The sequence below is a fragment of the Cuculus canorus genome, chromosome 20 (assembly GCF_017976375.1).
Source record: "Cuculus canorus isolate bCucCan1 chromosome 20, bCucCan1.pri, whole genome shotgun sequence".
NCBI lineage: Eukaryota > Metazoa > Chordata > Aves > Cuculiformes > Cuculidae > Cuculus > Cuculus canorus.
This window is the reverse complement of record NC_071420.1, coordinates 3994821-4006970: the sequence shown is the minus strand read 5'-3', so window position 1 is coordinate 4006970 and position 12150 is coordinate 3994821. Positions and strand designations below refer to the sequence as shown.

Sequence of the window (12150 nt, the reverse complement as noted above, 5' to 3'; positions counted from 1 at the left end):
TTCCTTGGAGTACGTCTTTACCAGCTATGTGATGGTCTAATAGGTCTGAGTCATGTACACCATTTGATCAAGAAACTGTGTCAGAAAGCAAGCAGTTTTAGCTAATACATGTTGCGATAGTAGTTGCAAGCTATAGTACCTGAACACTCAAATGTATTCCCAAGACCAAGCTACAACCAAAAAAGCATCTTAATTTGCTGAAGTGCTGATGTCCTAACTTGTGCAGCTTTGCCAGCTTGTACCTTCACACAGCCTTCCTAAATATGTGGAAGATGACTAACTGGATTTTTACACACATGTATATCTGCTACACCTTAAAAATTAGAGGCCCTGACTGTCTCTCCAGGTTCCATGCTAGATGTGAAAGATGAGGGGAAGGAGGAGGGGGCCAAGGCACACAAGCATGAACATCCTTCACTCATCCCACGATGTTAATTCAAGCCTCCTATCCTATAACTTAAAAGTTTTACAGAATACATATGAAAACATTCAGTCTAATGGCCTTGCTATTGAGAACTGTGAGTATAATCACATTTGTAGCACCGTTAACAAGAACTGAAAAAAAGTGAAACAAAGAACAGCTGCCAAAGGAGGAAGGCATCAGAAACAGCATTACACATTATGATCATGGTCAGTAAGGGAGGTGGGAAATGAAGAGAGAAAAAAAAGAAAAACTGAGTGATCAATGGTGGGAGTGCATCCTTCTTCCTCCCTGAGTGAGATGACAAAACAGGAGGAATAGATCAGGGCAGTAACAGTACGGGAACACACGTGGTTAGGTTACTATATTGGAAATCAAAAGGTTGGGAGGCACCTAAAGAATGGGGATTCTGCATAGGATCTCACTTCTTTCAAGACAAAATCAACAATGTAGTACAACATACAAAATAACATTGAAGTGCAATATTTCCTCCCTCTAAGCCTCCCTTTCTTGTGACAGACATTTATAAATGCCTGCACACTCTCCTAATTTGACCTCTCTATATGCCCTGCAGATCCCATCTTATCTCCCAGTCTCCCATGAGCCTGTTTACACTCTCTGCCATGGGCGGGGGGAAGCAGTTTTTGCCAATATTTGCCTATAGAACTACTACTGATATTCTGTCCATCTCTCCCCATCTTACTACCTTAATTCTGCAATTGTGCATGTAAGTACTTGACTTCAACTCCTATTTCTCTGCAGGCAACCTTATGACCTTTCATCTAAAAGCATCTGCCTCTCCCTCTCCCACATTTGCTCACACATATGCAGTGAATATAGATTATTCTTCCTCAATTTATTTCTAGGTCAGTCAGAGCACTGCCAGCTTCCTGCCGTAACCTCTCCAAGTTCCATACCTTCAGATCACGTTTAAATACAACAGCCTTTTTGCATAAAATTGTTACTGTGTGTGCAGGCTGCAAACAATCTTATCCGGGCTTTCCTCACTGCTGTATCCTTCCCTTAGTCATGACAAACTACATCTTGCTGCACTCCAATCCAATCAGAATCCTCTTTTGAAAGCTGCTCATTATTAACTCTCTCCGCCTCTCCGATCCCTCCACTGTCTTCCTCTTCTCTGCCAGAACAGAGGCTGCTCATCTTCATTTTCAGCACCCTTGGCACATTATAATATAAGGAATCAACTTCCAACTCTGCTCAGTCAATGACAGCAAGATGCTGTTTTTCAGACAAGTATTTTCATACCTTATCATGTTATTCTGCAAATTCCAGATGTTTCTCATATACACAAGGACTGTTACAGACTTTGGAATTCTGCTTTAAATGCCTCACAAAGATACAGTTACAGTGTGGCTGCTTTCATACAGCTGCCAGCCATGCTGGCAAATTGTCTGTCTCAATGAATGCTGACAATTAAAAGGAGATGAAATAAGTATGTCTAGTTTTGTAGTTCAGAACCCTTCCCATTCTGCTACAGCATCCCACCTCACCCACGCTGCCAGAGTGGTAAAACCTATCAGGAGTGGGGAAACCCGTAGTGTCAAATGGGTAGTATTTAAAACAAAAAGTTACAGGAGAAGTAGAAGCAAGGAGTCAAAAAAGAAACTGTTGCACTTAAGGATACCCAGCTGAGAAAAAGCATCCACAAGAGTAACAGTTCCAGGAACTGCAAAGATCCTGGGGTTTGTGTGAACTCCAGCTTCTCAAGCAAGGAAATTACTACTGTTTATTTCTAAAGGATCAACGACATTTTTCTCCTTGGCCTGCTCAAACTACTGAGCAGATCCAATACAGGCTTCCCCCTAAAGGCTGCTGTTTGCACTTACATTTGTCATATGCAGAGAATTTTGAGTAAGTTACAAATAATTTAGAAGCAGATATTGTAACAGCAACAGTCACAGCGTGATTTCAGATTCGGTTCTAGGAGGCAATTCTAATTTGAACACTCTCTCTTGATCTACAGATCTCAAAATGCTTCAGATAGGAGCAGAAACACATACTGTCTTCACTAGACACATGGGAAAATGAGTCACAGAAAGGTTAAGAAATCTATCAAAGGCTGCCCAGGAAACAGTCAGTGACTGAATCGGAAATGAGACTCACATCTTGCAGCACTTCAAGCAGGCAAAAGCCAGCACTGCCCGAGAAAAGCAGCTCTTCACTTGAGAAAACACAGCAGGTTAAAAACTGTGTCTATTTTTAGCAGGCCAGTTCCCCAAAACTGCTCAACAAGTGGCCACACACATGTTTAGGCCAGCAGAAGGGAAGGGGTCAAGAGGCCAGCAGGACAGTGGAGTCTCCTCCTCGCTGTGCACAGAACCATGGTCCCACATATAGCCTGCAATAGCCTGGCCCTTACTCCCACATTCACCTTCATGGATCGAAGACCCGTCTCATGAGTAGGTTCAGCTCTTCCTCGCCTCTTCGAAACAAGCCAACACTTTCGCATTCAGAGTCATTTTTATGCTGTCTTTAGGTACTTAACCAACATTCACTAATTAAATTTCACATCCTTTCGGGAATTTTCCTCATCTTGTTTTTTAGCAAACTAAGTGTGATATAAAGAGTGCAAGGAATTAGATTACAGTCATATAAGGCTTAAACCGAGTTGGGAGATTTTGTTTTTAAATCAGCAGCCTTAGTAAGCTGAGCTCTGATGTAACCAACCCAACAAGGGAGGCCTCTGCCTTATGCGGGGGATCCACAGTGAATCACAAAATTAATTCAGAGTTATTTATTCAACGTTTACTCTGGCAAGAAAATGAAGAGTGAAGGGACTGCTTCAGCAGTGGTTAGAAAGGCTTTATCCAAAGCATGGTAACAATACTTGTGAACAATTCCTTCAGTGATTTCACTTTATAAAGAGGTAATGAAACAATCGCATGGAAAAAAACCCAAGCCAAACCAGGCCATATTTAAGGACCCACATATTAAACCACAATAACCAGATTTCATGAATTACAGACCGGAGTCTGCACCTTCAGGACACAATGCTCCAGTGCCCATACAATAACACAGAGTTACAAGTTGAGATTCACATCAGTCAAACCCTTCAAGTAAGTTGCTAGATTTGCAATGCACATCTTCCTAGTAGTACTGTTGTTTTGTCAGATAATTCTAGAACTCTTCAAACACTGGAGCAAAAACATTAAATTTGCATCTTGGGGATACGCCACACAAAAAAATACAAACACTTACATTTCTAAAAAATAGTTTAATGGGTCCAACCTCCATATAAAAAGTTATTTATTCAAACTGACAGATCCAGTAAAAGGCTAAGTACTACCATCTGAAACTCCAGCGCTCAGAACACTAGTGGTACCGTTAAAAGCTAGGACTGACTTAACCATCTAAAAGTCTGAACTGAAAAAGCTCTAGACGCTTCAGAAGTAGTTATCAGACCTTCAGTCACTGCCTTAATGCCCCATTCTCAGCACAGCCTCGAGACAGTCACTCAGAAAAACAACTGTGAACAAGTTTAGAGACAAAGGGAAAAAGTTTGGGTTCAAACTGACCCCTGTCAGCCCTTCTGGACTGACGACACAAAGTTCTGCAAAGCACTATGGAATGGGAGGGGATAGTAAGTAAGAAAATGAGCTACAGGATCGCTAGACAGGGCAATCCCAAAAGATGAAGGGTTTTCAGCCAAGAACCTACTAGAAAGTTGATGCCTGAGCAGCTTTAAGATAATTTTGTGCTTTAAAACAAGTATTGAAGGAAGTGTACGCCAGCTACAGTACCCAAACCTACAGATGTGCTTGTAAGTATGCAAATCTGTTGGGCATAACCCCCAAAAGACAAAAGATTCTTTACACGCTACAAGCAAAAAAATGTTAATAGGTCAACACTGAAATTAAAGACAACTTAAGTAACGGCTATTTAAACGCATTCCAGAATCCTGTGCTTCCTATCTTTGAGAACACATCCTCAAAGCTCTGGATGGCTTCCACAGTTTCTTTAATCTTTTTCCACTCAGTTTGCTGTTGCAGAACACTCCTGTAGAGAAGCTTGTAGTGAAAGCATATGGGCATACACTATTAGAACGAATAGAAACAATGAACGTGTTTTCTCCAAGTTGAGAACAACTGTTGAATTTTCCATGACAATTCTGCATGTGCAAATGCCTTTTCTTCCTCTGTGACAGACATTTAAAATATACCATAAATTTCTGAGACTTTAACCCCATGTAGTTGCAGTCCGTCTGCTAATGAGGTTATTGACAAAAATTGCTATTTCTATTCCTGCTAGAAAAACAGTAAAAAAATAACATCTATAAGGCCGTGTTTTACTAACAACATTAAATAACATTCTCTCCATTAATTATTAACATCCTATGAATCAAGACAGAAATGCAGTGATGGGGGTATTTGAAAAAAAAAAAAAAAAAAAAAGCTAAGAAAAGCCCAAACATTTGAATTTGACCCTTTCTCACACCATGAAATCTCCACTATGCAATATCGTATTATTTCTGAACGTCCACAGCATTAACTTACAGTTATGCTACACAGTGTCTGTCTCATATTCTACGTGACATGGAAGCATGATATACTTTAATTTAGCCAATTACAGAAGTGACACAAGTCAAGGAGCATTACAGCAGTCAATTCAAGATGTCACATTTACTCTACACTAGCATGACTCTTCCTTCTGCATCAAGAGAGCAGAAAAATTAAAGTACGATTTTATACTTCAAATTTTAATAGAAAAAGATTTTCCATTAAGAGACTATCAACTCCTTATAGTACTTAAGAAATAGCTTTGGAACATTAAATATTAAACAAGTATTAAAAGAGCACTTAAAAGTGATCTTCATTGCCATTCCGAAAGGTTAATATTGGTTACATACTTGCATACGCAATTTACGACCAAACTGTTGCCAAATCTCGGGATCCCACTGTTACACTTCATCTTTAAATAACAGTTTCTCTCTCTCTCCTGCTAGGTAACTACAAATACAAATAGAATTTGTGCTCTACCCAAATGGGGTAGATCAAATTCAGCTGACAAGATACTCTTCTCTGGGAAACTCTATTTTAATCTCTTCTGTAATTTATCAGTTTAATGAAAAGTTTCTAATACATGGTATCAAGACGCAGGCTATGCACAATTCTGCCATATTATATGGGGGATCCCAACAGCAAAACCTAAGATTGTGTAAACGTCTTAGGAAGTCTCTAATTAGGCACTCACTTGACCTACCAAAAAAAAAAAGGGGGGGGGAGGGATGCTGAATGCATCCATTTCAAATGGATAAGTTTTATGGAGGAATGGTACTTGCTGGTTGTGAAGGAGCCTGTCCAGCTCTCTTCTGCCACAGAGGGTCTCAGTAACATCAAAACCATTTAGAAGGGCTAGAAGCCCTCCATTTCGAAACAGAAATGAAGGAGGTAGACATTTCCTTAACTAAAAGTACCACTGAGCAACAACTTAAACAAAAGAAGGGTACAAACTACACAAGGTTTTTAAGTTTGTAAGTATATCATAGAAAAGTAGACAGTTTGCATTCTAAAGGCATTTAAAATATATTTTGGTTTTCCTAGCAACACCAGATTCTCATTCCTAATTGTCTCAAGATAGCAGAGAGCATGCAGTTAACATACACCACAGAGAAAATGTTCATGAGCCAAAGACAAGAAACCAAAAATTGAGAACTGAATGTCAAAAGCAAACCCCATAAAGTCCAAACACTGCACAGATAAGGTCTCTTGTTCACAAAGGGAGACAGCCTTTTTTCCCCGATAACTGCAGCAGTTCCCAGGCATCTACCTTGCCCTTTTGAAGGGCCCTATCCCTGCTACAGCAGCAATTCAACTGGTTATGAAACATCAACTGAAGCATTCAAACTTGTAAGGTGAGACAGAAATCAAGCCAAGCATCCTCCAAGGTATCAGTCTGTATCATGTAAGAGGTTCAAGAGATAATACGCAAACAGCAGTGATAAAAAATGTGATAACCTTTCTCAGTAAGTCATCCTCACTTGTTAGTCAGTGCCCAAGAACTCACTGAGGCTCTTCCATTCACCTATGTCCTTCCATTTCACCTATCATTTAAAAATAGCCACAATGATCTCAAACCTCATATGTATCATACAGTTTGCTTAAAACATTCTTTCAAAGCAACAATTTGTGCTTCTCCATCTTGGACTGAAAGCATAGGTGCTTTAAAAACAGCTACTGAATTATTTATATTTTATTCCTCCATTGTTAGTTTCTCTGTAGATGAAACTGCTTTTGATATCATCTAACATGCAAGAAATTAGGTGGTCACAGTTTTAAGTTTCTAGTTGCTTCTTACAGTTCATTCATTACCAAAAGCACATCTGTGATGGTAGCTTCTTAGAGCAGCTTTGCTTTGGAAAAGGAAATATACCTTGAGTAATCCACGCCAACTAAACTTACAGCTCCAGAAACTATGATGAAGAATAAGAGAAGCCACATACTATAGAGAGGGGACCGGGACACGCTAAGTATCCGTCCCATCACTCTCCTCGGTTGATTTGGTTCAGATAAAATCAAGTCTAGATTTCAGCTAAAACCACAATAACATTAAAATAAGACTTTTTTAATACAGTATGCAAGAGGAATGCCTGGATCCATTCAGATACTCCACATGAAATGCACAAGGGCCTTCTGGAAACAAAGTTTACTGTTACTACATTTATGATTCAGTTTGAGGTGTTCTACTTCACAGGGAATGCAACAATATATAAAAATATAACTCCTAAGCACAGACTCTAGGTCACAGAAAAAGGCCACGAGTGGAAGAGATCTTGAACTACAAATGGTAAAAGAAAACCTTTGTATCTGTAAAATAAAAATTTAAAAGATTTCAAGATTCTAGAGATGTGGAAGTCTGATCTTTGAGACCACAGTGAAACATCGGCACCTACAGAAATACTGGCCCTACTGGAACAGGTAAATGACAGCGTTTATTAAGAAAGGGTTTGGGAACAACATTCCACAAAATCTAAACCACTGATTATATGGGAGAATTCCTACTTTCCAGACACCTGTTCTCTGCCAATACAGCATTTCAGATAGCACACAAACAGAAACAAGAGCTGATGAAACCAAGACAAAACCCTACAGTGGACAGCCAACTCTATACAATTTTATTTGATTTAAACTAATTCCTCCCCCTTTTTTTTTTTCCCCAAATCTACTACTAATGAGGTGAAGAGTACAGCGGAACTGCACTGATACACCTGTCTAGTTTGCCGAACAGCACTTAAACCTGTAATGAATTTACACGGGAACACTGACAAATGGGACAGGAATCAGGAGGATTCCTAGCTGATTTATATTCATGTTTATTAGATGTCTTCCTTGAACCGTGAGCATATTTTAACCCACTTAGGAGAGCATCTGCTTTCAAAGTAGTCCCAGGTTCTGCCCAGGAACCCCACCAGGAATGGCCCAGCAGAAGTTTCACATGGAGCAAGTGGCCTGTGCCCTGCAGCCAGGGAACGCTAGCGTGGCTCTCAACAGGACAAGTGTGCCTCTGACTTTGTGAAGACTAGAAAGAGAATTAGCCAAATGCACTTTCCCTGCATCACAGCATAAGGCAGAAGTGAACGTATAGTACAAGAGGAGATATTAAAAGAAATGTCATATTAGTTCAAGCATATTCTATACTTTATCTCATCCTTTTCCATTTATAGGTGTTCTTTCCCTCACTATCATTGTGAATGTATTTTCCTTTTCAGTTTTACCCCAGACTAATCACTCAACGTGCACAGAATTTTTAAGTCCTGGTCAGCAGTTTGTCCATGTAATCCGTCTGCGCAAAAATTTCATTTCTGAATTTTTTTACTGCCTAGAGTTATGAACAATAGGATTTTTCAGAGATAGCTGGTGCATCTTTGTACTAACCCTGTACCTTAATTTTGCAATACCCTTTGTAATCATAAGAAGGTGAAGTCACTGACTTCAAAACCACATAGACCAACATCCTCCCTAAGCCTGAAGAGAAAAGCTGCATATCAAATCAGTCTGGGAGTGGCAACATTACATGAGTGGTTCAGATGTGAAGCTATTCAAGGCCAAAGGAATCTCTCTTAGGATACTGGAAGAAAACATAGCTCCAAGGTAACACTGAGCTTTCTGCATGCACGCCAAGTCGCTCGACTGAAGCCCCAGCAGGCCCAGACCGTGGCAGTCATTTAGCAGATGGTAGATAAACACTGACCTAGCATAGAAGAGGAAGGGAACATCACAAAACATCGTTACTAGATGGAGAATCGCCAAAGGAGAAACTACAATGGAAGTTATATTCAGCATGTTCCTGGCTATTTGCATAATTTAGAAATAGCAGAAAGTAAATATTTACAGACAGCAGACCTGCATGGGTCAGAATCTTTATTTGGAACACTTTCAGTTAATACCTTGTCACCTATAACACCACTTCAGATTTGACTAAAGAACATAAATGACTTGAAGAGCTCAAGAGCGGCATCCAGGAAACGTTTGTTTGCATTATGAAACCACTGTCTGGTTACTAGTCTGTTCTTGAGATTGTACAGTGTGGCAGTGCACCTGCACGAGGCATTGGTCTCTTCCAGCTTAAACAACTGTTAAACGCTTAAATTTAAGTTGCTGTGTAACATTAGAACTCTGAACAGTATTTTTGATCGTGCAAGAAAACCTTCATCAAAACCATTTTTCTAGGCAGCACAAAAGAAGATGAATCAAACATTTCACCAAAACTTTGCCCAAGAGCTTCGGAAGAGTAAGTTAAGTGCTGATATTAAGGACACAACACAGGGAAAAAGAAAATATTTTTCTGCAATACAGAAGGTATTTTTAGTTATTTTTATACATTTAACAGAAGCCAATGCACAGTCAGCTCCACTTCCCTGTGAGAATCTCTCACTCATGCAGTAACTGAAAAATGAAATCACTTAGAAGATGCAGTCAGAGAACCACAAGAGCTGGGAAAGGGGACTAGAGGGAGGAAATTGAAGCTTTAGAGTCTGTCCCTACTTTTACCACTGGTTTGGAGAGTTTTCTAGATCCCCTTTAGATCACAAAGAAAAATATGTATACCCAGAAAAAGCAACTAAAATCGGCAGTTGTAGGAGATAATGTATTTAAAATAAGTCAGCAACAGCACAATGTAGGAAACTAAAAATACTTTGATCTTGTGCATGTAATTTCAATCTGGAGAGTTGCTTTTAATTGATTTGTACAATAACTAACAAAGAGAGAGATAACTAACAAATACAGAGAAGGAACACTTATGGAAGTAAACACTTGTCATGCCCTCTCCATGCATTAAAAAATGCACATTATAACCCTTGGAAAGATTAATCCAAAATGTTGCTGCAAAACAATCTGCAAAGATCATGTATTTTAGTGACCCGTATCAGAGAGTATTTCAAACAGGCAAATTATACTGCACATAAAGCACAACAGAACTTTTTTTCCTTAGCAGCCTATACTGTATTGCATAGAAAAGCAATGTCAAGAAAAAAATTAACCATGCCTTTGCAAACAGGGTCACTGGAGTTGGCTTGTTTCCTCTGAACTTTTGAATCGTTGGGATAAGCACGAAGGTCTTTCATCCCCCAACACAAGACACTAAATTTCAGCTAACTAGAAATCCACTTCAAATATTACATACTTCCTTTCCAAATGTCAAGGTTGTTTAGTTAATCAGGAATAACAACATTCTGCAGAATAAAATTCCAGTGCAAAATTGCAACAGAGCTGGACAGTCCTTATGTGCAGTGACATAATGCTGTCTGTCCACTTATTCAGGCACTTAAGTCATTTCTATGGGCATCTTACTTATCACAATGATAGTGTTTGTTATAGTACCACCACTTTTTCCCCTCCAATCATACTGCCTAGGATAAAAATCCCTACCTGAGCTCTCACAGTTCATAACTACAGTGGTATACCTAAAAAACCTGCAAAATACAAGAACGCTGCCACAAAACCAAGTCTTCAGAACTAGACATCCCTTTCTCATTGTAACAAGTTGTCCTTCCTTTTTATATTATTCCTAGGTTTTACCAATATTTACAGTCACGAAAAAGTAAACCACTTGTTTAGACCATAACTGCGAAACAAGAAGATACTGTTTTAGGCAACAATAGATTGTTCAGACTACCTACTGACTTATCGGAGCCTGTCTAACACTAGCAGTACATGCATCCATCTAGAATCTTGCCCAACTTCAATTGATTCTACACCCACAGATTTTTTTAAGTACAGAAAGATCAGTAAGTATAAAGTTCTTTACCATCAAGCCAGAATAAATCTAGGAAAAAAGCCACTTCCATCGTGCCCTCCAGCAGCCTGGGGATGACAGAAGCTGGGGATGTTTACAGCTCCTAAATGAATAACTCAGCAGCAGCTCCACACCGCCGGCAGCCTCAGCGCGGAGAAGGAGCAGGGGCTGCCCTCGCCCACCCACTCTGACAGCAGAACAACCTCTGGAGCGAGCACGCTCCCGGCCCCGCGTCCCACTGGTCCATTTTGAAGAACTGGCCGCTTTCTTGTAGATTTATTCTTGTTATTATTATTATTATTTCAACTTGTGCTTCTCCTACCTGGGATGACACCCAACCCCCTCGATGCTCAGGGTGTCTCCCACAACTTCACACAAGCGTCCTCTCCTCCCAGTGGGAAAGGATAAAGCCCCCCGGGGGCACCGGTCACCCCTCGCCTCAGCGGGAAGGGATAAAACCCCCGGGGGCACCGGTCACCCCTCGCCTCAGCGGGAAGGGACAAAGCCCCCGGGGGCACCGGTCGCCCCCCGTTCCCTCAAAGACACCCCCACCTCCTGCGCCCTCCCCCCGGGGACCGGAGCGTCCCCCTCCCCGCTGAAAGGGGAGGAGGAAGGGATGGCCATGGCCCCCGCCTCTTCCCCCTCCTCCTCCTCCGCCTCTTCCCCCCTCCTCCTCTCCCTCCTTCTCCTCCCAGCGGAGGCGCCCGGCCCCGCCGCCGCCGCTCCCCTCCCCCCGCCGGGCCGGGCCCTCTGCCCTTACCGACGGCGCTGAGGCGGCCCGGGCGGCAGGCGCTGGCGGGGCTGGACGGTCGCCGCGTCTCACCTCAACCTCAGCGCCACAGCCGCCGCCATCTTTGCCTCCCCTCCCCCGGCTCGGCGCGCCCCGCCCCCTCCCGCCGGGTCCTGGCAGATACACAACAAGCGCCGCCGCCGCGGGGCGGGAGTTCCGACCGCTCGAGGGAGCTCACGCCTTCCTGCCGCTGTGCTGATAGGTAGCGTTACTGAGACAGCCCCATCCTGCGAGAAGCCGCTGAGCGAGCTCCCTGGTGCGGTTGCGCTGCTATGCACCTTCCAGGACCCGGTGGCCGGTGCGGCGGGTGAGCGCTGCCCCCCCCACTCCGCCCCGCTGAGGGGGCTCGGCCGCCATGAGGCGCGCCGGGCGCGGCAGGGCGGGGGCAACGGGGCGGGCGGCCCAGCCCGGCCCGGCCGTACCCGTTGATGATAACCCGTAACGGGGACGGGGGCACCGCTAATCCCCGTCCCTATTCCGGATACAATGATAATCGTTGATAATAACGGAGCCGGGGGGCACCGCTAACCTCCGTCCCTGTTCCAAGTGCAACAATACCCATTGATAATAACGGATAATGGGGCTGAAGGCGCTGCACAGGCTCATCCCGCTGCCTCCCCATTCTGGGCACAACGATGCCCATTGATAATAACCGACAACGGGGTCGGGGACATCGCTTACGCCC

The 12150-nt window shown here is 42.6% G+C and overlaps 1 protein-coding gene across 3 annotated transcripts in view; it reads right to left on the bottom strand.

The window, feature by feature from the left end:
- Nucleotides 1-11558, bottom strand: part of NCOR1 (nuclear receptor corepressor 1) — a 65453-nt gene extending 53895 nt beyond the window's left edge. For 2 of the 3 annotated variants that reach the window (XM_054084879.1, XM_054084876.1), the window contains exon 1: nt 11436-11558. The gene's annotated coding sequence lies outside the window, so the exon portion shown is untranslated. The remainder of the gene's footprint in view (nt 1-11435) is intronic. The other variant, XM_054084878.1, reaches the window with a different exon arrangement.
- Between the last annotated feature and the right edge of the window lie 592 nt (nt 11559-12150).